Source organism: Carcharodon carcharias, chromosome 21 (genome assembly GCF_017639515.1).
Source record: "Carcharodon carcharias isolate sCarCar2 chromosome 21, sCarCar2.pri, whole genome shotgun sequence".
NCBI classification, from domain to species: Eukaryota; Metazoa; Chordata; class Chondrichthyes; order Lamniformes; family Lamnidae; genus Carcharodon; species Carcharodon carcharias.
Window position 1 is genome coordinate 26,244,679 of NC_054487.1, and position 27,891 is coordinate 26,272,569.

Sequence of the window (27,891 nt, forward strand, 5' to 3'; positions counted from 1 at the left end):
AGTGGTTAACACACAATTTGTAATCTGCAAGTGTAACTATCTATCCCTTTTTAAAAAAAACCCAGCACACACACACAAACGAACAAAGGACAAATAGGGTCTCTGCAGAGTTTGGTGATTAAAGAAGACTTTATGAAAAGGATAAAGTTCACAGGGTTTTGATGCTGTCGATCTGCTGCTCCCTCGTAATCTGAAGGTTCTCACCACGGAGCTTCGGCATGGAGGAGAATAGAGCCAGATCAATCTTTGGGATCCACCTCTCGTCTCAGCTTCTTGGGTTTCCAAATACAGACAAGTTCCACTGAGGTGAGGATTCCTAGTTGAAAACTGATAGCCACACTGTATTTCAGGCAAGGCAAGGAAAGCGCAAGTTGGGCAGCTTTCTCCTTGTTGGTTTATTCCCAACTGAGTTCAAGAAAACAAGTTCAAAACATAAAACTTATCTTTGTCAGGTGATTTCCAGTAAATCACCAGGCCTTTGCCTTTAAAACAGTTTTTTTTCCAGCCATTAAAGTAATTACATTTCAAATAAGCAAGTAGCTGTCCTCCTCAAGTGCCGTGCTCATCATTTAGTTGAAGTCATGTGATTTATTGGAAAAGACAATCTTGCTCACAGCCCAAGGTGAACTTATGTCTTTTAAAAAAAAATCCAAGTCCAAATAATATTATGTCCTTACAAATTTTAAAACAAAATATAGTTCTTGAAGATATGCTTTCTCAACACGACTTAAATCAACAATTTCATTAGCCAATTGATTCACTGTCACTTCTGTGCTTTTGCCTTCAGCACTAGACACTGACTGTGAAGCGTACAGATGTGATCTCGCCTTGGGTGATCTCTCATTCTTGCCTGCATAATCCCTTTACACTCCTTTTCTATGTGTCCTGCTCTCATGCAGCTATAACACAACATCTGAGATTAATCAAAAATACTGGAACTTCTCTCAATCCTTCCACAATAGACTTTTTAACTATTTCTCCCTTAAGCTGGATACTGTCTTTTATCATATCCTAAGCTCTCTTCACATGGTCCTCAATTGTAACCCATGGAGTTGCACGACTAATGGTGTAGCTTAAGGCCAACTGTGGCTCTGGCCTAGTCCACTTAAGAAGAGCGCTCTTGAAAGGACCCTGTCAAACCCTGCTGCCAGTGTGGGTGGAGGGTGTCCCTCTGAGAACCCATATAACCATCAGACAAACGCTCCTGGATTCTCCTCCGGTCCCTGCTTACAAGACTTCATCTTTACATTAATATCCATTTTCTCACCATTTAACCATTTAAGAACTGCATCTATTACCTCATTTGCTGTTCTTTGATATATGTCAGGATGAAATCCCATCTCAATTCCTGAATCGCAAGCTGCAAGAATTATTCTTTTACAATCCTATTCCTCTAACTCAGCCTGAAAACCTGATACTGCATATACAATGCTATGGGACAAGTCCCTGACTTAAAAGTCCCTAGCTCCTGAACATAAGCCAGTAATGAATTAAGTGTCAAACTGTTCAAAGTCATCCTGTACCCCACTATTGCTCCATGATGATTCATCTCACACTGTGCCTGTACTACCGCTACTGGAGCTGAAACTATTGAAGGAAAAGAGTTCTCTATCGCCATACTACCTCCACTATATTCCAAATCTTTTGTCTTACCAGCTGAAACCTAGGACTTGGTAGTCATTGCTGAAATTGTCTGCTATCTTCCTAGTTTATTTCTCAACAGCTCAATCTCTACCTTACATGAGCTATGATCAGTCTCCTTGTGAAGCTGTTTAATCAATTCCTGGATTGCCCACATGCATCCTCCAATTCCTGTCTGAGACACATGTTTTCCTTCTGACACTGTTTCAATGATTGCTTTACCTCCTGCAACTCATGCATGGTATTCCCTGCTTGTAAAATCATTGGGCCTTAACTTGCTCATTACTTACCGGTGCTCCGATAGTGTAGCCTGGAAGTTGCATGTCAGGACCCTGTCGGGGACCCGACGCACGCACATGGGCGCTAAGAGGGCGCCGCATTCAAACCTCCAACTCAGGATTAACAACTGCCAGCTGAGTACGCTACGTTGAAGGGCTTCGATTTAAATGGATGTGACAGCGCTAACTTCGCCTAGATGCCCCAATGATAGGAAAGTATTTACATGGATTTTATTTTACACTTTTATTCTTGGTCTAACTGTGGTGAAGAGAGGCAGCAGACATTTTGGAGAGATTCTTTAGGTAGGTAATTTTTTTTAAATTTATGTTTAAAAAATGTCGTAAATATATGTGCAGAATGTGTAAGAAAGATAGAACTTTTAATCTTTTTACTTTGTCATTCAATTCTGTTGTTTTATTCCATTAAAAAGTGCTTTCATACATAACAAGGTGGGTTAGACTCAAGGAAGTGTCTATAATAAGCTTCAGCTAAAGTTATTTTGTAAAATATGTGTCTCTGATGCATTTTAATGCAGTGTGGTGTACTCCACTTTTAAGAGTCCTTTTAATTCAAAGTTGATCCTTAGAAGTCTCTTAAATCATAAATTTAATATATGTGAAAAGGAGTTTTGCATTTACTTCAACAAGTATGTAATTTGGCTATTTAAAACGCTTTAGAAAAGTGTAATGCTAAAAGGGCATATGCAAGCCTCCTGTAAGATGGTGTGAACTCTCTCCGACAGGTATTCCAGAATCCAGAGCAGATTGCAAACTTGATCTGGAGTCATGTTCAACCCCTGGCACATCACAATTTCTGCTCTGCTTATTGGAACCACTCTACTTATGTTGGGGGCTCGACGTAGGTGCAAGGACCATGAGAGGAGAGTCAGGCAACATGACCACTAATTACCCTCCCCAGATACTACAAGTAAAGGACGTCATATGAAATGATGTCAGAGGAGTTGTGTGTCAGGAGACTATGCTTCAGTAAGGAAGCGATGGGATGCCTTTGTGAAATGTTGAAGAGCTGAAGTCAAACTCGGAATGCCGCTCTGCCTTAACAGTGGAGATGAAACTCACAACAGCACTTAATTTATTTGTGGCTTGGTCTTTTCAACATGGTATTAGTGACATGAGCAACGTTTCACAGAATGCTGCAAGGGTCTGCATTCACCAGGTAACTGAGGAAACTTTTCGTAGGACTTCAGAGTTCATTATTTTTGACATATCCCTTGTGAGGATGAAGGAGAGGTCCCTCGCATCGCACAAGATTGTTGGTTTCCTGAAAGTTATTGGGGCTGTCGATGGAACACATATTTCATTGAAGGCGCCAATAGATGAGGCTGTCTTGTTCATCAACAGGGTTTCCATTCTTTAAATGTGATGATAGTGTGTGGTGCCCAAATGAGGATCCTCAATGTGAATGCAAATAATTGGGGAAGTGCCCATGACTCATTCGTCCTGACAAAGTCAATGTTGCACCAGACCATGACTCCATGATCAGGAATTACATGGTGGCTACTGGGTGATAAAGGATACCCACTGAGAATGTGGCTTATGACACCATTTTGGAGGACCACTAGTGAAGCACTGGAGCAATATAACTATGCAGATGTGGCAACGCATAAGGTGGTAGAGAGGACAATTGGACTGTTAAAGTCACGTTTTCAATGCCAGGACAGGTAAGGGGGCATGTTAAAGTACGTACCTGTGATAGTCTCAAAGATTGTTGTAGTACCCTCCAGCAAGGACTGAACCTTCACCCTGAAGATGACTTGGTGCCAGAAATGGAGGAGCTGGAGGGGGGCAATGCAGAGCCTCTCGCAGGAGGCCTAGGCTCCAGCTGCCACCAGGGCAACTCGAGATTGCCTGGTTGCTACTGCTTTTGGACATTGAGCTTTGAAAATTCACCAAGTATCCATCCCTCCCTTCCTTCATTCTTCCCTCCATTCCAAAATAAGAAAAGAGAACTGTTGTGGTAAAGTTAAAAAAAGTCTTATCTTAGTTCAAAAAATACAAAAAACTTGAAGTAGTTATTATTCAAAATGTCATAGTGAAGCTGCTTAAGTTAAAGGTTACTGAGTTCTAAAATATTTAAGATTTTTTATCTCTTACATTAGTTTTGTGAATAAATGTTTTTCATAAAACTTTAGACTGGTACAAATGTGGATTAGAACATCAAAAAACCAAACACAAATAGAAGATAATTATAACTGAATAATATAACTCAAATAAACAATAAATCGGAATTGGAACAGTGAATTTTTAAATGAAGGCATAAATATACTAATAAACAACACAAACCAAAAATTAGTCAAACGTAGCAAACTGCAATTTACAGTCAAGTCAGTGGTCAAAAGCGCAATAAATAAAAGTGATGAAAACCAAAGAAAATATCCATCATTAAAAAATGGAGGTGAATGAGGTAGAGGGAGCAGTGTGGAGGGACAGGAGAGGAACCCTAATTCCTTCCGCGTTGCCCCCGGTTCCTTCCCCGACCACGTGACGTAATCTCCTGTTCCCAGATGCATGTACAGCAGCAGGTTTCTCTAAACGGGATGGCTGCTGGACAGAAGGTGCAGGCACTGGAACATGCCCTGCAGCAAGTGTTTCTGAACTGAGGGGCTCCTGGCCAGAGGTGCAATTACAAGAATCTCACAAAGAGACTCATTATGTTGTCGCATGAGCTCACTGTGCTGTCTCACAGGTTCATTCTGCAGAGATCTGTGATCTCTTTGCAAATGATGGGAAACATCTGTTAAGGCTTGGTATTGCAGCTGTGAATTGGAGTCACAATTTTCACCCCGTGACAGATCCTGATACAGGTGGTCAAGGATAATCTCAGCATCGTCATCGTCACCGCAAGTTGCCTGTGTGGTTGTGAAGGTGGGGGAGCTTCTGCTGCCGATGCCGCAGACTCCTCACCTCCTGAAGGCTCTCAGTGCCCTCCGTCCAACACAGCAGCCATTTCAACACAGGCCTTCCCTTCCACAATCACTGTTAAACCTAGTGTTAACACAGGATTTTCCTTAGCATCACCTTCAAAGTTTGAGATCTCACCCTCCTGAAAGGCCTCTCCCTCTGCTGTAGCTACAGTGCTGCACTGCTGCGACGTACATGTTTCCTTTGCATCCTGACTCCTTTCAAGTATCTCTGCTGCAGCAGCAAACTCACCAAATGGGCATTTGATGTGCCTGTGGCATCTGTGAGAGGCGAGAAAAGCACAATTACTTTTTGTAATAAATTAACTGTCATCTTGATGGTGTGATCACTCAGCTTTTTTTTTACCTTCACTCATCCCCATATCTGATACATTGCTTTTTACCATGGGATTGGAGAGACTATTCAGCCTCCATAAATACTCCTCCTGTTCGGTAAGGTCCTTAATGTATGCCAGCCTCCCTTCAGTCACTGTGTGCCCCGGGCATTATGGACCAGCTTTGTCTAAAGAAAGAAATGGAATTTCTTTTAAAATATCTGACAGTCCTGTGACATATCTTATGACTTGAGACAGCTGAAAGCTTGGACCCTGGGTGACTTTTTGTTCCATTATAAAACTTATAACAAAGTCAGAGCCATCTCCAAGGCAAATACACTTTATGACCCTCAGAAAGTTAGCAAAGGAACAGCATTGTCTTATGAAGATTGGATAAAAGTATTTCAAGGCATCTCCAAGGCACCTGCATTTTTGATACCTTAGAAAGTTAACAAAGAAACTGTATTGTCTTATCAAGATAAAAGGAAAAAACTGCGGATGCTGGAAATCCAAAACAAAAATAAAAATACCTGGAAAAACTCAGCAGGTCTGGCAGCATCTGCGGAGAGGAACACAGTTAACACTTTGAGTCCGTATGACTCTTCAACCGAACTAAGTAAAAATAGAAAAGAGGTGAAATATAAGCTGGTTTAAGGTGGGGGGTGGCAGGCGGGTAGAGCTGGATAGAGGGCCAGTGATAGGTGGAGATAGCCAAAAGATGTCATAGACAAAAGGACAAAGAAGTGTTGAAGGTGGTGATATTATCTAAGGAATGTGTTAATTAAGGGTAGAAAGCAGGATAAGCAAGGTACAGATAGCGCTAGTGGGGGTGGGATGGGGTGAAGGGAAGGGATTGAAATAGGCTAAAAGGTAGAGATAAAACAATGCATGGAAATACATTTAAAAATAATGGAAGTAGGTGGGAAAAGAAAAATCGATATAAATTATTAGAAAAAAAGGGGGAGGGGATCAGAAAGGGGGTGGGATGGAGGAGAGAGTTCATGATCTAAAATTGTTGAACTCACTATTCAATCCAGAAGGCTGTCAAGTGCCTAGTCGGAAGATGAAGTGCTGTTCCTCCAGTTTGCGTTGAGCTTCACTGGAACAATGCAGCAGGCCAAGGACGGACATGTGGGCATGAGAGCAGGGTGGAGTGTTGAAATGGCAGGCAACAGGGAGGTCTGGGTCATGCTTGCAGACAGACCGAAGGTGTTCTGCAAAGCGGTCACCCAGTCTGCGTTTGTCTTATCAAGACTGGATGAAACTACTTCAGATTATCTCCAAGGCAACTGCATTCTTTATACCTTAGAAAGTTAGCAAGTTCAAAGTATCTCTGAGGCAACTGCATTTTTGACACCTCAGAAACTTAGTACACAAAACAAACATTTCTGATCTTTGCTAATTTTGAAAGCCACAAACTAGTATTTTAAACTTCAGAGGTTACTTTACGTATTTAGATATACACATACCCTGGCTGAATGCATTAATCATTCGGTTTCTTAGGGTACTGATCCACCGTACTAGGCACAATGCTATTCACATTCAGAACTGCTGCAACCTGTTTCCAAGCCATGCTCTGTTTTCTTGGAGGTTTAGATTTTCTGCGCCTTAGGACGTACACGCGCCTTTCCTTCACCTTGTTCAATTCTTCATCTGTGAAATTTTGACTCCATTTTTTCATCATATTATTGTGCGTTGCCATCTTCTAAATAGGAATACTTTTAAGCATAAAAGCAAAATACTGTGGATGCTGGAAATCTGAAACAAAAACAAAAATAGCTGGAAAAACTCAGCAGGTCTGACAGCATCTGCAGAGAGGAATACAGTTAATGTTTTGAGTCCGTATGACTCTTCATCAGAACTAAGAAATATAGAAATGAGATGAAATATAAGCTGGTCGAGGGGGGTGGGACAGATAGAGCTGGGTAGAGGGCCAGTGATAGGTGGAGGCAAAGAAGAGATTGCAAAAGATGTCATAGACAAAAGGTCAAAAGGGTGTTGACGGTGGTGATATTAGCTAAGGAATGTCTTAATGATGACATTAAGGGTAGAAAGCAGGACAAGCAAGGTACAGATAGCCCTAGTGGGGGTGGAATAGGGGGAAGGGATCGAAATAGGCTAAAAGGTAAAGATAAAACAATGGATGGAAATACATTTAAAAATAATGGAAACAGGTGGGAAAAGAAACATATATATTAAAAAATGATAAATTATTGGAAAAGGGGGGTTCGGAAAGGGGGTGGGGATGGAGGAGAGAGTTCATGATCTGAAGTTGTCCAGAAGGCTGTAAAGTGCCTAGGCGGAAGATGAGGTGCTGTTCTTCTAGTTTGCGGTGAGCTTCACTGGAACATTGCAGCAGGCCAAGGATGGACATATAGGCATGAGAGCAGGGTGGTGTGTTGAAATGGCAAGTGACAGGGAGGTCTGGGTCATGCTTGCGGACAGATCGAAGGTGTTCCGCAAAGCAGTCACCCACTCTGCATTTGGTCTCTCCAATGTAGAGACCGCATTGGGAGCAGTGAATGCAGTAGACTAAATTGAGGGAAGTGCAAGTGAACTGCACTGCTGAAGAGCTGCTGTGTATGGAATCAACCTTGTACCCCTGTCTGCTCTAATTTTTCCTTGGTCCACCCGTTCCTGAAAGAACGTTAAAGGTACTCCACTCCCCTTATTTAAGCATTCAATTATTAAATCCTGCACTTCCTCAGAATCCACTCTGCTAACTCTTCTAACTCTATTTCTTAAGATATCCACTATCACTGCTCTCATTACAACCACTATAGCTCCTATTACTCATGTAGACAACGTAGACTCATACATCTTAGCGAAGCCTATCTCTGTGAGAGACCTAAATGTCTAAGCAAAACTGTTCAAACTCCTGCTTTCCTTCTCTCATTTCTCATCGAAGGCTGGCGATCAGGGAACCAACTCAAGAATAAGAGACCTCGGAAAAAGCTGTCCTTTTTATTCCTGTCCTTATTAATTACACAAATGTGCTATTGAGGCGAAGTCTGACATTGGTGATTGTTGAGCATAGATTCACGAAGCTATCAACAACCTCCAATGTCACATTGTCCATGTTGATTTATCATGGTATGACAAAATCCTGGACCATGACATTTGTCTTCCTGAGGCTGATGGTCAAACTAAACTCTTTGTTCATTTGCACTGAAGGTGTTTTTTGATATGGAATGCTAGTGTGCCATCATTGGCATAGAGCAACTCTCTGAATAGGACTTAGTGCACTTTTGTCTTGGACCTCAGGCTAGCAAGGCTGAACAGCTTTCCGTCAGTTCTGCTATGTAAGCTGACACTCTCTGTAGAGGAACTGTAAGGCAAATGACAGCAGCAAAGAGAAGAATATGCCAAAGAATGTCGGCACCAGAACACAACCTTGTTTGACTCGACTGCGGAACTCAAAGGGTTCTGATGTTGCCCCATCAGAGCTGATCTTACCCTTCATGTTGTCACAGAAAGAGATCACACTGAACAGCTTCGGCAGGCAGCCAATTTACTTTAGCAGCTTCAATCGACTGCCTCTGCTCACATGGTTGAAAGCCTTGGTGAGATCGATAAAAGTCAATATGGTCGTCTCCTTTATTCACAGCATTTCTTTTGCAGCTGCCGCACTGAGATCATGTCATTTGTGGATCCTCCAATTTAAAACCAAGCTGGGATTCAGGACTGATGCGTTCAGCCAGGATTTTAAAGTCAGCGACAATAAACTGATTAGGCCACCATTGCCTCAACAGCTAGGTGGCTCAAACCTTCCTACACTTGTTGAGAAGTAAAAGGCAGTGTTTATTTTTAAAACAAGTGGGCTGGACCAGGTTTCTGATTGGTCCTCTTGGAGGACAACACATAGTCAACATAGTTTCCGTTCTGTTGAAGGGTCATGAGGACTCGAAACGTCAACTCTTTTCTTCTCCGCCGATGCTGCCAGACCTGCTGAGTTTTTCCAGGTAATTCTGTTTTTGTTTTGACATAGTCAACAGTTTGTCTGGAATGTATAATTTGATCCTGTCTGCTGTAGACCAACTCAGTGTATTTTGCAACATGTACTTTGATCCATTGTCAGAATAACAAACAGAATTGCAGAATCTTTACAGTGCATGAGGCCATTCACCCCATTGAGCCTGCACTGGCTCTATTAAAGAGCATTCCACCTAGTCCCACACCCCTGCCTTATCCCTGTAACCTTGAACATTCTCTCTTTTCAGATAGCAGTCCAGTTTCCTTTTGAATCTCGATTGAACCTGCATCCACCACCTTCTTAAGATGTTTGTTTCCATACTCCAACCACCCACTGGGTGAAAAAAATTTTCCTCACATCTTTTTTACTCCTTTTGCCAAATATTTTGAATCTGTGCCCTCTAGTTCTTGATGTTCCCTTGAGTGGGAAGAGTTTCTCACTATCTACTCTGTCCATACCCCTCAGGATCTTGAATACCTCTATCAAATCTCCTCTTAGCCTTTTTTACTCTAATGAAAACAGTCCCAACCTTTCCAATCTATCCTCATAGCTACAGTTCTTTTTCCCAGAACCATTCTTGTGAATCTCCTCTGCACTTTTTTCAATCCCTTTACATCCTTCTGGCGCCCAGAACTGGATGCAGTACTCCAGATGAAGCCTAACTAGTGTCTTATACAAGTTCAACATGACCTCCTTACTCTGGTACCCAATGCCCCTATTAGTAGAGCCTAAGATACTATATGCTTTATTAACTGCTCTCTCAACATGCCCTGCCACCTTCATTGGCTTATGTACGTATACACCAAGGTTCCTCCGTTGCTGCACTTCCTTTAGCATTTCTCCCATTATTTTATACTGTCTCTCCATATTCTTGCTGCCAAAATGAATCACCTCATACTTCTCTACATTGAACTTCATCTGCCACTTGTCTGCCCAATCTACCAACATGCCTATGTCCTTTTGAAGTTCAAGACTATCCTCATCACTGACAATTGTTCCGATCTTCGCATCATTTGCAAATTTAAAATCATGCCCTGAACACCGCAGTCCAGGTCATGAATATATATCAAGAAGAGCAAGGGTCCCAACACTGACCCCTGGGGAACTCCACTATAAACCTTCCTCCAATCTGAAAAGCAACCATTTATCACTACTCTCTGTTTCGTGTCACTCAGCCAATTTCTTATCCAAGTTCCTACTTTCCCTTTTATTCCAGGATCTAGAATTTTGCTCACGTCTGTTGTGTGGCACTGTATCAAATGCCTTTTGAAAATCCATATATACCATATTAACAGCATTGCCCTGATCAACCTTCTCTGTTACTCCTCAAAAAACTCCAGCAAGTTAACTAAACATGATTTTCCCTTAATGAATCCATGCTGGCTTTCCTTAATTATCCTACACTTATTCCAGTGACTATTGATTTTGTCCCAAACTATAGTCTCCATAAGTTTCCTTACTACTGAAGTCAAAATGACTGGTCTGTAGTTGCCAACTTTATCCTTGCACCCCTTTTTGAACAAGGGTGTAATATATGCAGTTCTCCAGTCCTCTGGCACCACCCATGTGTCTAAGGAAGGCTGGAAGATGATCACAAGTGCCTCTGCAATTTCCATTCTCAGTTCCCTCAGTACTCTTGGATGCATTTCATCTAGGCCAAGTACCTTATTTATTTTAAGTAAAGAAAGCCTTTCTAACACCTCTTTCTCGATTGTAAGTACTTCTAGTGTACCAGTTACCTCCTCTCTTACCTTGGCCTTTGTAAAGACAGATGCAAAATACTTGTTTAATATCTAATTATTTCTCCTGCCTCCACATACAAGTTCCCTTTTTTATCCCTAATCAGCCCTACTCTTTCTTTTATCACCCTTTCATTATTTACATGCTTATAGAAGACCTTTGGACTCCCTTTTATGTTAGCTGCCAGTCTCCTTTCATGCTCTCTCCTTGGCTTTTCTCGTTAGTTTTTTTTCACTTCCCCTCTGGTCCTTCTATATTCAGCCTGAATCACCATTGTATTTCCTACTTGCCATCTGCCGTACACACACTTTTTCCTTTTCATCTTCACCTTTATTTCTCGTCATCCAGGACTTACTTTTCCTTTCCCCTTCAAGAGAATATACCTTGACATTGCCTACAATGCCTTTTCTTTGAAGGTAGCCCATTGATCAGCCAACATTTGATTCAAACTCATTTGACTCAGATGCAGTCTCATCCTATGGAAATTGGCTTTCCCCCAGTTATCCCTGTTCTGGATTGTTTCTTGTCCTTTTCCATGGTTGACCTAAATCTTATGACACAATGTTCATGGTCCCCTAAATGCTCTCCCACTGATATTTGATCCACTTGTGCTAACTCATTCCCCAGAACCAGGTCCAGCAGTGCCTTCCCTCTCATTGGACCAGAAACATACTGCTGCAGAAAATTGCCTTGAACACATACCAGGAGCTCAAGCCTCCCTTGTCCCTTTGCACTATTCCTATCCCAGTCGATATTTGGATAATTGAAGTCCTCCATTATAATTACTCTATAATTCTTGCATCTCTCTGTAATTTCTTTGTAAATGTATTTCTCTACATCCCTTCTACTGGTTGGTGGTCTATGTGCTACACCGATTAATGTTATTGCACCTTTTTCATCCCTTATCTCTAGCCAGGGAAATTCTGTCCTTGACCTCTCTGGAACATCCTCTCTCTCCAATACTGAAGTATCATCTTTAATCAATATTGCCACATCCCCTCATTTTCTTCCTTCCCTGTCTCTCCTAAACACAGGAATATTTAATGTCCAGTCATGCCCTTCTTTGAGCCAGGAATCTGTTACAGCAATAATATAATTCAATTTGTCAACCTGTGCCTGTAGTTCATCAATCTTATTAACTGTGCATTCACATGCATATCAACCCTAATTTAGTCTTTTTTACTTTCCCTTTTATTCTGGCCGCATCTAATGACTTACTACTGCTCAAACTCTCCAAGTATTGTATTTACCTTGATACTACTTTCTGATGTATTCTCCTTATCAGTTAATACTTCTCTACTTCCCACTGCCAGTTTTTCTCCTCTCCACTCCGAATTTCCCCTCAGATTCCCACCCCCCTGCCTGTCTAGTTTAAACCCTCCCCTACAGCGCTAGCAAACCTCCCCACAAGGACATTAGTCCCAGTCCTCTTAACGTGTAACACGTCTTTCTTGTACAGGTCCCACAAGCCCCAGAACCGAACCCAATGCCTCAGAAATCCTACTCCATTTCTCCAGCCATGTGTTGAACTGCTCAATCTTCCTATTTTTATGCTCACTAGTATGTGGCACTGGGTGTAATCCTGAGGTTCATGCTCTTGAGGTCCTAGTTATTAATTACCTCCCTAGCTTCCTAAAATCTGCTTTCAGGACCTCATCCCTTTTCCTATCTATGTCATTACTCCCAATGTGGACCACAACATCTGGCTGTTCACCCTCCCTCAAAGGAATGTTCTGTAGCCGCTCTGTGGCATCCTTGACCCTGGCACCAGGTAGTCACGTCTATGGCCAGAGAAGCATTTGTCTGCTCCCTTACCAGTTTAGCACTTCCACTCTTCCTCCTCCCCTCCTGTGTAGCTGAGCCACCCGTGGTAACATGAACTTGGCTCTTGCTACAGTCCTCTGTGGAACCATCTCACTCACCAGTATCCAAAATGGAACAGCGGTTAGAGAATGAGATAGCCCCAGGGAGTTCCTGCACAGCCTGCCTGTTTCTCTTAGATATTCTGGCACTCGCCCATTCCCTCTCTGCCTACTTCTTAGCTGCACTGTGATACCTCTCTAAACATGCTATCCATGTAGTTCTCAGCCTTGTGGATTCACAGTGACTCCAGCTGCCGCTTGAGCTCCGCAACCCAGAGCTCAAGTTTCTGCAGCTGGTGACTCTTCCTGCAGATGTAGTCATTGAGGGCACTTTGTGCTTGCATGACTTCCCACATCCCACAGGATGCACGTTCCATATGCCGAACTGTGCATGTGAGAATGGGAAATCATGTGAGAATGGTGTTACGATGGAATGCACAAAGTGGAGCTGTAGTTAGCTTTGTGAAAATTCTGCTTATCTACTACAAAAGGAAAATACTGCGGATGCTGGAAATATTAAATAATAACAGAAAATGCTAGAAATATTCAGCAGGTCAGGGAGCACCTGAGGAGAGAGAACCAGAACCGGCCCAATTTTAACTTACTCAGAACCCATTCACTTGCATAAAGTTAAAATCAGACCCGATGTTTCAGATTGGTAATCTTTCGTCAGAACTGTCTTTCTTACTTATCTCTGTTTCTCCTGAGCTGAGTATATCCAGCATTTTCTGTTTTGATCCCTGATATCTCAGGTTCTGCAGCTGCAATTATAGTTGTTCTTAGCTGATGGAATAAAAGACTTTACACCCTAATTAGTGGGTTAGTTATTTTGGAGTTTTATGTTTTATTTCCCAATAGATGTGATAATTTTCTAATTCAGAATGAAGGGACCAAGGCTAAAGTTACATATTTAAGGCAAAAACAATTGTTGAAATAGAAAATGGAAAACAAGTGCAATTACTCAATAGCTTCTGGATCTCAGCAGGAAGCTTGCAAGGATTTGCCACTCAATAAACCCTGTGAGTGTTTGTCTGGCCATATGTTCATGAAGCACACTAATTTGCAGGGCAATGGGGAAAAGATTGGGCTGTGGGACTAAATTTGGCACAAATATTAGTTGACCTGACTGCCTGTAGCTGTGCTGTATTCAGCATACACGTAGCTTCACCTGGTTGGCACCTCATTTTCACATGTGCCTGGTGTGGCATCTGGCATTTAAATAATGTGGGTGATATATCAGGCCATGAGCTTGCAGAGTGTGTTGAAACGCAGAACAAAAACAAAAACAAAGATACCTGGAAAAACTCAGTGGGTCTGACAGCATCTGTGGAGAAGAAAACAGTTAATGTTTCGAGTCCGTATGACTCTTCACCAGAACTAAGGAAAAATAGAAGAGAGGTGAAATATAAGCTGGTTTAAGGGGGTGGGGGGGGGGGGGGGTTGGTGGGACAGGTACACCTGGATAGAGGGCCAGTGATAGGTGGAGATTGCCAAAAGATGTCATAGACAAAAGGACAAAGAGGTGTTGATGGTGGTGATATGAGCTAAGAAATGTGCTAATAGGTGACATTAAGGGTAGAAAGTAGGATAAGCAAGCCCTAGTGGGGATGGGGTGGCGGGGGGGAAGGGATTGAAATAGGCTAAAAGGTAGAAATAAAACAATGCATGGAAATATATTTAAAAATAATGGAAATAGGTGGGAAAAGAAAAATATATATAAATTTTGGGAAAAAGGGGGATAGGAAAGGGGGAGGGGATGGAGGAGAGAGTTCATGATCTAAAGTTGTTGAACTCAGTATTCAGTCTGGAAGGCTGCAAAGTGCCTAGTCAGAAGATGAAGTGCTGTTCCTCCAGTTTGCGTTGAGCTTCACTGGAACATTGCAGCAGGCCAAGGACCGACATGTGGACATGAGAGCAGGGTGGAGTGTTGAAATGGCAAACGACAGGGAGATCTGGGTCATGCTTGTGGACAAACTGAAGGTGTTCCGCAAAACGGTCACCCAGTCTGCGTTTGTTCTCTCCAATGTAGAGGAAACCGCATTGGGCGCAGCGAATGCAGCAAACTGAATTGAGGGAAGTGCAAGTGAAATGCTGCTTCACTCGAAAGGAGTGTTTGGGCCCTTGGACGGTGAGGAGGGGGGGAAGTAAATAGGCAGGTGTTGCACCTTCTGCGGTTGCATGGGAAGGTGCCGTGGGAGGGGGTTGAGGTGTAAGGGTTGATGGAGGAGTGGACCAGGGTGTCCCGGAGGGAACAATCCCTTTGAACGCGGAGGCTGATGGGGTGATAAGTGAGGACAAGGGGTCCCTATCCTGGTTCTGGGAGGGAGAGGAAGGTGTGAGGGCGGATCTCTGCATTCAAAGGATTATCCTCCGCCATTTTCCCCAACTCCAGCATTATGCCACCACCAAACACATCTTCCCTTCACCCAACATTCCGCAGGGATCATTCCCTCTGGGACACAATGGTCCACTCCTCCATCACCCCCTACTCCTCAACCCCCTCCCACTGCACCTTCCCATACAACCGCAGAAGGTGTAACACCTGCCCCTTTACTTACCCCCTCCTCACCGTCCAAGGGCCCAAACACTCCTTTCAAGTGAAGCACTTTTTCACTTGTACTTCCCTCAATTTAGTTTACTGCATTCGCTGCTCCCAATACGGTCTCCTCTACATTGGAGAGACCAAACGCAGATGGGGTGACCACTTTGCGGAACACCTTCGGTCTGTCCGCAAGCATGACCCAGACCTCCCTGTCGCTTGCCATTTCAACACTCCACCCTGCTCTCATGCCCACATGTCCATCCTTGGCCTGCTGCAATGTTCCAGTGAAGCTCAACGCAAACTGGAGTAACAGCACCTCATCTTCCGACTAGGCACTTTACAGCCTTCCGTACTGAATATTGAGTTCAACAACCTTAGATCATGAACTCTCTCCTCCATCCCCATCCCCTTTCCAATCCCCCTTTTTTCCAATAATTTATATAAATTTTTCTTTTCCCACCTATTACCATTATTTTGAAATGTATTTCCATGTATTGTTTTATCTCTAACTTTTAGCCTATTTCGATTCCTTCCTCCCACCCCACCCCCACTAGGGCTATCTGTACCTTGCTCGTCCTGCTTTCTACCCTTAATGTCAACTATTAGCACATTTCTTTAGCTAATATCACCACCATCAACACCTCTTTGTCCTTTTGTCTATGACATCTTTTGGTTATCTCCACCTATCACTGGCCCTCTATCCAGCTCTACCTGTCCCAACTCCCTTAAACCAGCTTATATTTCATCTCTCTTCTATTTTTCCTTAGTTCTGTTGAAGAGTCATACGGACTCGAAATGTCAACTGTATTCTTCTCCGCAGATGCTGTCAGACCTGCTGAGTTTCTCCAGGTATTTTTGTTTTTGTTTTGGATTCCCAGCATCTGCAGTGTTTTGCTTTTATCTTAGTGTTGAAATGCAGATCTGTTGCTGCTGATGGCCCACAGGACCTCATGATTTCCCAGTTTTTGAGCTGCTAGATCAGTTCTGAACCTATCCCATTTGGGACGATAGCAGTGCCAGACAAAATGATGGGTATCCTCGCTGTCTCAATGAGGACAGTGTGGTGTTCATTCCTATTACCGTACGATCATGGATAAATGCATTTGTGGGAGGTAAATTGGTGAGGATATGTACATTCTGTGCCCTTGGTTCTGTTACGGATGGTGGGGAACTAATTTAAACAGCACTAATTTCTCCTCTCATCACCTGTCCATTAACAGAAAGGTGTTTTGATTTGTTTCCCTCCTTAGAAGTGGTGGCATATTTCCCCAACCCCTCAGTTTTTGTGCAGACCAAGTTTCTATTAATAACCCCACAGCAAACTTGAGAAAGGATAAACTCAAAAGGTTAGTTTATTTGCACACACTCAAAACACATTCAGACAGTAAACAGAGTTAGAGAAAAGGTTTCACAGTACAGAGACCACAGAGAAAATAAATATTGGTTCACTTGAGTTCCAGGGTCCAGAATCAAAGCCCACTGAGGTATTCCTTCATGGAGGTCAGCGGGCTGAAAGCTGATGTTGTAGAATTCACTTTTCTGGTGGTGTTAATTTCACAAGATGAGATAGGCAAGCAGAGGTGAATCAGTCTTGTAGGTGATGGCACAGGACTTCCAACAGAAGCAGTGTAGGTGGGGCCAGGTGCTCAACCTGAGAATAGCTCCTTTCTGTGTGGCTGCTAGTCAGGTGTTAACAGCAGATTCAGCTATTCAGCTCAGCAAGGCAATATTAACTTGCTCAACAAGCCTAGGTGACATGACCCCCACCTCTTCACCAGGTCTTCAACAAAGATTGTGTATCCAACAACTGGAATTCGGCTGGGTCTCAGATTGCTAAACATCCCAGCCATGCTTGATGGGCCTCTTGTCTTAGCAGACCCTCTGTATCCTGCTGGCGAGCCTGGGCTATCAAATGCAAATGGCCTTTGTATAGCTCTCTTTGAAGTTGGGCTGTGCAGTCCCCTGGTAATCATTAATAGCTGGAAAAACTCAGCAGGTCTGGCAGCATCGACGGAGAAGAGCAAAGTTGACGTTTCGAGTCCTCATGACCCTTCAACAGAACTAAGTAGAAACAGGAAAGGGGTGAAATATAAGCTGGTTTAAAGGGCCCCCCTCTTTAAACCAGCTTACATTTCACGCCTTTCCTGTTTCTACTTAGTTCTGTTGAAGGGTCATGAGGACTCGAAACGTCAACTTTGCTCTTCTCCGTCGATGCTGCCAGACCTGCTGAGTTTTTCCAGGTATTTCTGTTTTTGTTTTGGATTTCCAGCACCTGCAGTTTTTTGTTTTTAATTATTAGTAGCTCCTCAGAGATAACAGAATGTGAATTTTTCTGAAACTGCAAAATGGCTTCTTTTGTTCTGGGTCACAGACATAGGTTCAGCCATTTCAAGGATCCCATTCAGCCAAGGACCAGTTTTAAAATTTAGAAATAGTATTGAGTGTATATAAAGAAGTACAGTGTGAAGTCGTAGCCCATCACACACCCTGAGTGCTTCTTCCAAGTGATGTATCGGCTGAGGGAGAATGGTAGGTGGTATCAGCAGGAAGTTTCTTCACCTATGTTTAACCTGATACCATGTGGTCTCAATTCAGTGTGCATGACTCCCGCAGCCATCAATTCCCCTCCTCTATCTCTCCACAGTATACCCATGTGCTACCATCTCTAGTTGCAACAGCTTGCTGAAACTAGAACCTATAGCTTTGGCTGAATAGAGAACCTTTATTGTAATAAAATGGCCAAGATGCTTCACATGAGGGTTATTTAACACTGAGTCACTTAAGTAGATTTTTAGGACAGACAACTAAATGCTAGATAAAAGTGGCAATTTTCAAGGAGTGTCTTAATGGCGGAGAGAGGTGAAAAGGTTCAGGCAGACAATTCCAGTGCATAGGCAGTAGAAGGCATGGCCACCAATGTACATGCCAGAGGCCAGAATTAAAGAAGCAAAGAGATCTCGAAGGCTGAAAAAGGTTACAAAGATAGGGATGGACAAAGCCATGGAGAGAGAGAGAGAGAGACTTGAAAACAAGTCTGAGAATTTTAAAATAGAATGATATTGGATTGATTCAATACAAACCCTAAGACCTTTTTTGTTATTATATAGATCTCTGGAAGACCGGATGGAATTTTCAAATGTCACAGCATAGAAGGAAGCCATTCAGCTCATTATGTGTATTTAGCAGTTCTTTCAAGAGCTATCCAGTTTAGTTTAACTTCTATGCTTTTTCCCATAACCCAGCAAATCTTTCCAATTACTTATCAAATTCTCTTTTGAAAGTTACCATTGAATCTGCTTCCAGTGCATTCCCAATCACAACTTATTACATAAAAGAATGCTTCCTTTTGTCTAATGTGGGTTTTTTGCCAATCACCATAAATCTTGTGTCCTTTGCTTACCGATCCTTCTACTACTGGAAACAATTTCTCTTTACTCACTCTATTGAAACACTACAAGATGTTGAGCACCTCTATCAAATCTCCCCTTAACATTCCCTGCTGTAAGGAAAACAACCCAGTTTATCTTCGCTCTCTCCATGTAACTGAAGTCTTTCAACTTAGAGTTGAGCACAATACACAAGTTGAAGCCTAACCAGTGTTTTAAATAGGTTAATGACTTCTTTGCTTTACTACTCTATGTTTCTACAGTATTAATAAAATCAAGGATCATGTCAATCTTTTAACAGCCTTCCCCACATGTCCTACCACCTTCAGAGAATTGTTTACATACACCCAGAGGTCTCTCTGTTACTGCACCCCTATTAAAATTATACCATTTAGTTTATATTGTCTATCCACATTCTTCCTACCCAAATGAATCACTTCACACTTCTGTGCATTAAATTTCATCTGCTATGAATCTGCCCATTTCACCAGTTTGTCACTATCCCCCTTACTTGTTACTACATTTCCAAGTTTTGTGTCATCCGCAACTTTGAAATTATACCTTTTATACCCAAGCCCAGGCTATTAATATATATATATATATATATATATATATATAAATAAAAGCAAGTATTTCAACGCAGAATCCTGGGAATCACCACTGCAGACACCCCATTAGCCTGAAAAACAACTATTCACTCCTTTTTGTCCCTTAGTCAATTTTGTGACCATGTAGCCCTTTAATCTTTTTAGCTTTTAAAAGGCTTCTGCCAACAAATCTACTTTGCAGTATTTTATTGAACTCCTTTTGAATGCCCACATGCACCACATCAGCTGCACCACTGTGATTTGTCCTCCCCATCATTTCATTGAAGTACTGAATTAAGTTCGTCAAACCCAAAATTTGCCTTTTACACATCTGTACTGACTTTCAATTATTAACTCTGTAGTACGTAACCTTCTAACCTTTGACAGATTACTCTAAGGTTCGGAAACAAGAATTAACAGAAATATTGAGAGCACAATCAAATACCCAAATTAAATATTAAGCTTTACTGGATCAGACATGCAATGCAAAAAACTATTCTACAATAATTTATGTAGCACCTACAATAAGAGTTCAAAGCAGGTTCAACAAAAACCACAACTTACATGAGCAGACTTGAACATACATACACATGTGTACACACACGTAGTTATATGTTTACTTGGCAATACAATGCCCTTCTTAATGTTTAATCTACCTGGCAACACAATGTCCTTCTTAATGTTTAATCTGTAACAATACCCTTATTAGTTTTCTTCTTGGACAGTCCCTTGGGATCGGGAATGACTTGCTTCCACTGTGGTTTGATGGGTTCTGAGATGGCTGATAAGTCCAATGCATGATCTGCAGACTCTGTCACAAACGGGGCAGGTGGTGCTTGAAGTGTTGAGTAAATGGGTTGTTTGAAGGTTTGTGTACTCCCTCTGATGCCTTGACTTCACCTCTGCACATTTCCGATAGTCTCTCGATGTGTTCGGTACCTTCCCGAATAAGCAGTCTTCATTTTGGTTGGCCACAAACCAGGGTCTCCCATGAGTCAGCAGGTATGTTTGACCTCTTCAGGGATGCTTTGAGAACATCCCTAAAGCATTTCTGCTACCCTCCTGGGAGTCTCCTGCCGCAACCAAGGTGACACTAGAGCAATTACTTGAGGAGTCAGGCATATAGATGACATGTCCCATCCTGTGGAGCTAGTTTTGAATGATTAGTGCCTCGATGCTGGGCAAGTTGGCTTGGAAGAGGACACTGCTGTTGGGCCGCCTTTCCTGCCACCGGATTTGGAGGGTCTTACGAAGGCACCGCTGATGGTACCTTTCCAGTGCTTTGAGATACCTGCTGTAGGTTGTCCAACTCTCCGAAGCATATTGGAGTATTGTGTGGGGTGTTGGGGGGGGGGCTGCGGTGTGTGGGTGTGTGTGTGTGTGTGGTCACTGCTGCCCAGTAAACCATGACCTTAGTCTTGATTTTAGTCCTCAAATATTATATTCCTCAGTCGGCCGAAGGCTGAGCTGGCATATTGGACACATTAGAGACAAAGATGAATCTTGTTGTCTCTGTCTGCCTTCGTCGTGAAGATGCTCCAAACGTGTGGAAAAATAGCCTACCTTTTCCAGGATCTTACCATTGATCTTAAATTGACAGGGAAACGTATTTTGCTGAGAGAGCTGGTTGGAAGAGGGCCTTAGTTTTCCGGGTGTTTGGTGAATGGCCCATTTTCTCATATGCTTCGGAGGAGTCAACAATGACCTGGAGCTCATTTTAGGAGTTCGCACACAAGCGTAATCTGCATACTGAAGCTTTATGACTGAGGCCTTTCTTATTCCACTCTCACACATACAAGCGCACACACACAAAACACATTTATGTTTCAAACAGAATACGAGCTCTCCTTAGTGTACTCTTATGGTAATACAATCACCCGAGTGGCAAACCCCTCTTGATTGTAGATATTCTTCTAACACTGTTTCAGGCTCCCTTAAATATTCTTCCAATAATGAGTTGAGCTCGCTTAAATATTCACCTGATGATGAGTCAGGATTCTTATTCTTCTGGTGTTGGATCGGGTCCCTTTTAAACATTTAGTTCTAATCACAGGACAAATATTGTTCTGAAGACGAGTCCAGTTCCCTCTTTGCCATTCTCCTTCCAATGACTGATTTCCTTGCTTGTAACACTCCTTCCAAGACCAGGTTCCGTCCTTGTTTGCAGCCCTGAGGTTACCTTAACAGCTTCTTTTATATCTTGTTCCTTTCGATGGTGGACAGGGGTTACATTGCCAAAGCCTCACTGGCTTATTAATGATCACCTTAGATCACAATAACCAATGATTTGGTTTAAACTTAAAAGTTAAAGCTGCATGACACTTTCCATCTTTACTTAGATTTCCTTTCAGTAAATTCTATCATCTGAAGACACACTAACAATTGATTGTCTGGACAGATTGAATCACAACCGTCTAGTTGATAAACTTCTTGATAAGGATTCCTTACTGATGAGCTCCATTGTGTTGTGTAACGCCATCAAGTTATCGTTTGCAAAGACATCATCCTTTGACTACACAGTATATCTTTTTGTTACTTTTTAATTACAATGTCTGGTTTGCTGTTTTGCAATAGCCTAGCAGGTTTCATGTTAAAAATTAGTTTTTCCCCCATCGGTCCATTCTGGCTGCAATTCCAGCTTTAAAATTGTGACAAGGAGATTTTCTTTTCCTACAGCTCTTATTTTTCCAAATGCCAATTAACTTTGGCCCGGATTATTATCTTTAAGTTTTCCCACCACTGGCAGTATGCTGTCTGGCCTTGCGTAAGATTATTTCAACTGGTTCACAGTGCTTGCAACAGGGAAGTGGCCCAGCACACTGCATACAGCAAATATTCCAGGTAAGGTAAAGAAGACTCACATATAGAGCTTGTCACTCCAGAAGCTTAGCTACTCGAGTAAAGCCATGACAATGTTATCTACCTGTTAATGCGAGGGGTTACCTAGATAACAAGGTAACTAATGTAGCCAGTGTAGCCTGCACTGTTAACCTCCTCCAAATCAATGGTTGAGTGATACAATGCCAAGTGCTAGAATGACAGACAGGTAGCATCTGTGGAGAGAGAAGCAGAGTTAACATTTCAGGTCAATGACCAGAACATGAAATGTTAGGTAGAATTTTAACATTTGGATAATTTTGCAGCAGAGGTGGCTGGCAATGGGTCAGATCTAGGAGTGAACTTTGTCATGGCTTTTTAACCTGTTGAAAGTGCAGCGCTCCCTCATTTCTGACCCACTGAGAGTGCAGCACTCCTTCAGTTTTGACCATGGAGAAACAGAAACATAGAAAATGGGAGCAGGAGTAGGTCATTCGGCCCTTCGAACCTGCTTCGCCATTCATTATGATCACGGCTAATCATCCAGCTCAATAACCTCCTCCCACTTTCTCCCTATATCGTTTGATCCCTTACGCCCCAAGAGCTATATCGAACTCCTTCTTGAAATCATACAATGTTTTAGCCTCAACTACTTGCTGTGGTAGAGAATTCCACAGGCTCACCACTCTCTGGGTGAAGAAATTTCTCCTCATCTCAGCCCTCATTGGTCCATCCCATATCCTCAGACTGTGACCCCTGGTTCGGGACTCACCCACCATCGGGAACATCTTTCCTGCATCTACCCTGTCATAATTGCAGCAAGATTTCCCTGCTCCTGTACTCGAATCCTCTGGATATGAAAGCAAACATACCAGAAAAACACTCAATGAACCAGCCTGACTACCTCATTGTCATGTCTTCTCCAACTATGCAACAACTCAGTGCCTTCCTTACATGTGGCCCACTTTCTAAAGGGGCAACACAGAACATACAGGCAATAAACATTGCTAATAGCAAAATAAAGTAGCATACAGAAGAATGCAATGTATAGTAGTTAAGGTGCAATAGATGATAGCAATGCGATTAAAGTTTATAATGCTGGTATAAGATCTTAAGAGATAGGAGCAGGAGAAGTCCATACAGCCCATTGAGCCTGCTCCACCATTTAATATGATCATGGCTGATGTTGGGCTTCAACTCCACTTTTGCACCCGCTCCCCATATCCCTTGATTCCCTGAGACTAATAATCTGTCTATCCCAACTTAAATGTATTCAATGATGGCGCATCCACAATCATCTGGGGTAGAAGATTCCAAAGATTTGTAACTCTTTGAGTGAACATCTCCTTCCTAAATTATCGGCTCCTTATCCACTTGTTCTGGATTCTTCAGCCAGAGTAAACAACCTGTTTTTAAGTACCTTCATAACCTTGAATGTTTCAATGAGATCATCTCTCATTCTGCTAAGCTCCAGAGAATATAGACCCAATGTATTCAGCCCCTCACCATAGAACAACTTTCTCATCCCAGGAACTAATCTAGTGAACCTTAGCCGAACTGCCTCCAATGCAAGTATGTCTTTCCATAAATAAGGAGGCCAAAATTGCACACAGTATGCTAGGTCTCGCCAAAGCCCTGTACAATTGTAGCAAGAGTTCCTTACTCTAAAAATCCAATCCCTTGTCATAAAGGCCAACATCCATTTGCTTTCTTAATTGTTTGCTGTAGCTGCATGCTAATTTTTTGCGTTCTTTGTACAAGTACATCCAAGTGTCTCTGAAGATCAACATATACAAGTTTCATGCCTTTTAAAAAATATTCTGCTTTTCTATCCTTGCAGCCTAAGTGAGTAGCCTCACACTTCCTCACATTACGCTCCATCTGCCACCTTGTTGCCCACTCATTCGACCTAAATATATCTCTTTGCAGCCTCTTTGTGTCATCCTCACAGCTTGCATTCCCCCCTAGTTTTGTATCATCAGCAAACATAGATACATTACTCTGTCTCCTCTTCTAAGTCATTAATATAGGTAATAAAAAGCTGAGGCCCCAGCACTGATCCTTGCAGCACTCTAGTCACAGCTTCCCAATTTTAAAATGCCCTATTTATCCCTACTTTCTGCTTCCTGTCCATTAAACAATCCTCTATCCATACTAATATGTTACCCCAATCCATGAGACCTTATCTTGTGTCCGTTATCTTATCATCTTATCAAATGCCAAGTGAACAGGGCTCATAATGCAGTGGTAAGCTTGGATGGTTTGGTAAATATGCTGTCAATTAAAGCCTAGTGCATAAATATTTCCAGTTGAAACTGGGTTTCATAATCCATTACTTCAGGCTTACCTTCATTCCTTCTTTGTCAACAGTTGTGGTAGAGTCTTCTCATCCTCTTGCTGTAACTCCCCAATGTATGGACAAATTGCGTACTGTTCAACATACAACTATGACTTTGAATGTCTTGTCCGTTCTTTTATTTATTGTTCAGATGTGGGCCTCGCTGGAAATTACTGCCCTGAGAAAGTGATGGTAGCTGCCTTACTGAACTGTTGCAAGACATCTCTGATCTCTACAACGTTAGAACCTCTGATTTTTAATGCTGATTTTTAAGGACTTTGGTATGGATATGTGTCTCATAAATTTGCAGAGCTTATGACTATTGAGGGAGTAAACAAGTCTCTTGGGTCCTTAAGAAGTCAATCGTCAAATCTCCATCCTCTTTCAAATAAACATAGCATGGTGAATTGGTGAGAATTGAAGCGGATGTGGCCATCTGTGCTCCATCGCTTCCCCCCAAAGTAATCAGGCATTAGCTTGCATTATTTGATGTATGTCATGCATACCGTGGAGTTGACAGCAAGGGGCAATTGCATGCCATCTCTGATTCTTTGTTGTTTTAGAAAAATCTGCCATCCAGTAAAAATGCTCTGCCCTTTTTGGTTCTGCCAAGTTTGCTATAATTTGACTGTCTTGCCGTTGACTTATTTGTCACGCTTGGATTCCTTATAGTGCAGCATCAAAACAAATGGAAACAGCATTCGCGGCAGCAGAGAGCAGGAAAGGGGGAAAGATCAGCAAGCATGTGGGGGGGTGGGGGGGGGAGGTGGTGATGGGGGTGATGGAGTAGGTGACACTAGGACTGGAATGTCAGCAAGCATGGTGGGAGAGATGGAGCTGTGAATGGAGAGTTAGGCTGAGGAGGTAGGGCCAGGACATAGCCACCGTAAAAAGTTCCAGAGCTACGGATTCACGTGTCGAGACTTTGGGCACTCAGGGAAGGTTCCTCATATCAGTTGCCTCTGAGGGAGAGTCAGTGAACAGGTTAAACTGCTCCGACCTGGACTAGGATTTTTCCTTTAGGGCTTTGGAATTGTAGGATTTATCTGGTGGTTTCTTCAAGCTGTTCTACTGCAGATTGGGGACAGTCCTGCATGATTGTTAAAAGCTGCCAATTAAAATGCTGTTGTCAGGCAGCTCCCTTGGTCGAGGACTCCTTGCCGGCACTATCCTATCTTTCAAGGCACACTCTGTTCCAGGACTGCAATATTGTATGTATCTCTCATCCTGTTCCAGTGAACACGTCCTTTAAACTGCAGCCATTGTAATTCTAATCCACAGTCCAACACAAAATAAAAAGATATATTCTTTACAACAGTCCAACAGAAATAAAAAGATATGTTCTTTACAACAGTCCAACAGAAATTAAAAGCTATGTTCCTTACACCATGTGTACTTCTAAAATCAGAGTTAGGAGGGTGAAAGCCATGAAAAATGTAAGTGGCCTTCATTTAGCTGGGGAACTGCAGACAGTAAGTCTGAGAAGAATTGTTCTGACCTGATTAGAAATTTAAATTATTCAGGTGCGTCCCAGAATCAAAAGGTTTGACTTTGAAGCTTAAAGTTAATTAATCTAAAAATCTATCTGCCATCTCAACAAATCTTTGTTACCATGGAGATGCGTAATTCAGGGTGCCGCTATGGTTCGAATTCTGGGAAGTTGTTGGCAGATTTTTGCAAAGGTCTTTGGGGGTTAGAGCTGAAAATACTGAAGTTGGTGGGTATAAGCCCTGAGTTCAGCAGACAGAGATAGAAAGTCTGCCAAGAGTTGAAAAGCAACTGTAGACCAGAAGCAAACGGCAATCAGAATTCTAGGGTATTTCGGAGGTGGAGGCACTAAGCAGTTGGCTTGGAGAATGCAGTGAAGCCTAAGTTTGAGCTGAGAAGTTCACAGTTGTGAGGTTTTGAAGAGAAATCGAAGGATCGATTAGCCAAAACCTAATGGAAGGATTCCCATGAAATTTCATATCTCAGAGAATAGCTGGAACACTGAGGAGAAGTCAAAGCAAATTCCTGAGAGCTGTGGCACTTTGGTTTGGTTCCAGGAACTGTCAAGAGCCTGATAAGTAGCCAAAGACTTTTGGGGGTGGGGGGAGGTCATAAGGAAAAAGCAGAGGTTCAATTGAGAATTTTGGTCTAAAGTATACGTGATTATGTTTTATTATGCTTTTCGATGTAAAATATAAGTATTCACCCAAGACTGTTTATTTAGTGTTTCTGAATTCAGTGTTATTGTCTGCACTGTATTATAAATAAACAATGAGATATTCTCCTCTCAAATTAACAATATTGCATGACTCTATTAAAATAAAATTTGTACTCCTTCATAGTGGGATCATCTATAGAGTGCATACAAACTAATGCTGCATTATATTGTTGCTGCTCTTAATGTTAATGATTCACGCTTCATTTATATTGAACGATATTTGTAACCAGATGCCAACAATGGATGTTATCTAGTTATTAGAACCTGTCTGTGGTTGTTTGGTCAATCGATTAGTGAATCTTGAAAGGGGAAAAATGCATGATTGAGGAGAAGGTTTGGAAGGGTGTTGCTGTGAAATAAGGGGTTGGAAAGAGGAGAAATGCCAGGGCCCATGATTTCTCTCCCTGGCTCTGAAGCCAGGTATAATACTTTAAAAATCCTTTGTGATATTAGTGAAATAAACTGGTTCTCACCAGGATTCTGAATTACACAGAGTTGTCACAGCGCAGGAGACCACGGAAATTAAATATTATTCTGTTATGTCCCCTTTGCCCAGTGAGTGGTAAACAACTCACTAACAGTCGCCAGAAGATGCTGACCTGAAGTGATTATTTATTCACTGACTGACTCCTAAACTCAAAGAAAAACACCTCTGCTCCAGATTGAGAAACTTCTGGCGTGAGAATTACATATGTTGGATGGCGCATGGTTAATAGCGTTGGTCTCGCCCAATCTACGGTGATTTTCATCCATATTTTTATTCAGCAAACATAGTAGCGACTAGAAAATATGCATCGCCTTATGGCCCCCTGATACAACTGCCATTATATACAATATATAGTGTGGGTTGTGATGATAAATGACATCGTATTTACGTTATAAGCTGCTGTCTCTCTCGTGTATTGAAATTGAGGATAAAATGTGACTTCAATCCGCCATCCTCCGGCCAGTCTGCCGCTCCAACTCCGTCACTCTCACCCCTCCCCCCCACCCCCCGCACATGCGCTTGTAATCTCCGGAAATTACCGATTACCTTTGCGGAGTGAATTAGCAAATTACGGTTGCCATAGAGTTCCAGGACCTCTATGGTTATTTTCCATCTTCATCCTGTATTTGTTCTTTTACTCACTCGGACGGATCTGACTTTTTAAAAAATCTTTTACCTCTTTCCCTCTTGACCGCGGGACACTGATCGAAACGAGCGACTCGAGGGCGAGACGTGGCGCTTGTTGTTGTTTTTCTGCAAGTACCGGTCAGCGTGTGGT

The 27,891-nt window shown here is 42.3% G+C and overlaps 1 long non-coding RNA gene across 8 annotated transcripts; it reads right to left on the reverse strand.

The window, feature by feature from the left end:
• Positions 1–27,891, reverse strand: LOC121293020. Of its 8 annotated transcripts, none has more exons than XR_005946435.1 (7): positions 27,660–27,798; positions 24,430–25,690; positions 6,645–6,933; positions 5,208–5,363; positions 4,959–5,122; positions 3,628–3,889; positions 1–327 (listed from the first exon to the last, which is right to left on the reverse strand). It is a non-coding gene; the product is annotated as an uncharacterized LOC121293020 (long non-coding RNA). The 8 variants fall into 8 exon arrangements; XR_005946433.1 differs by having other exon boundaries at positions 1–405; XR_005946430.1 differs by adding an exon at positions 22,189–22,318 and having other exon boundaries at positions 1–3,889.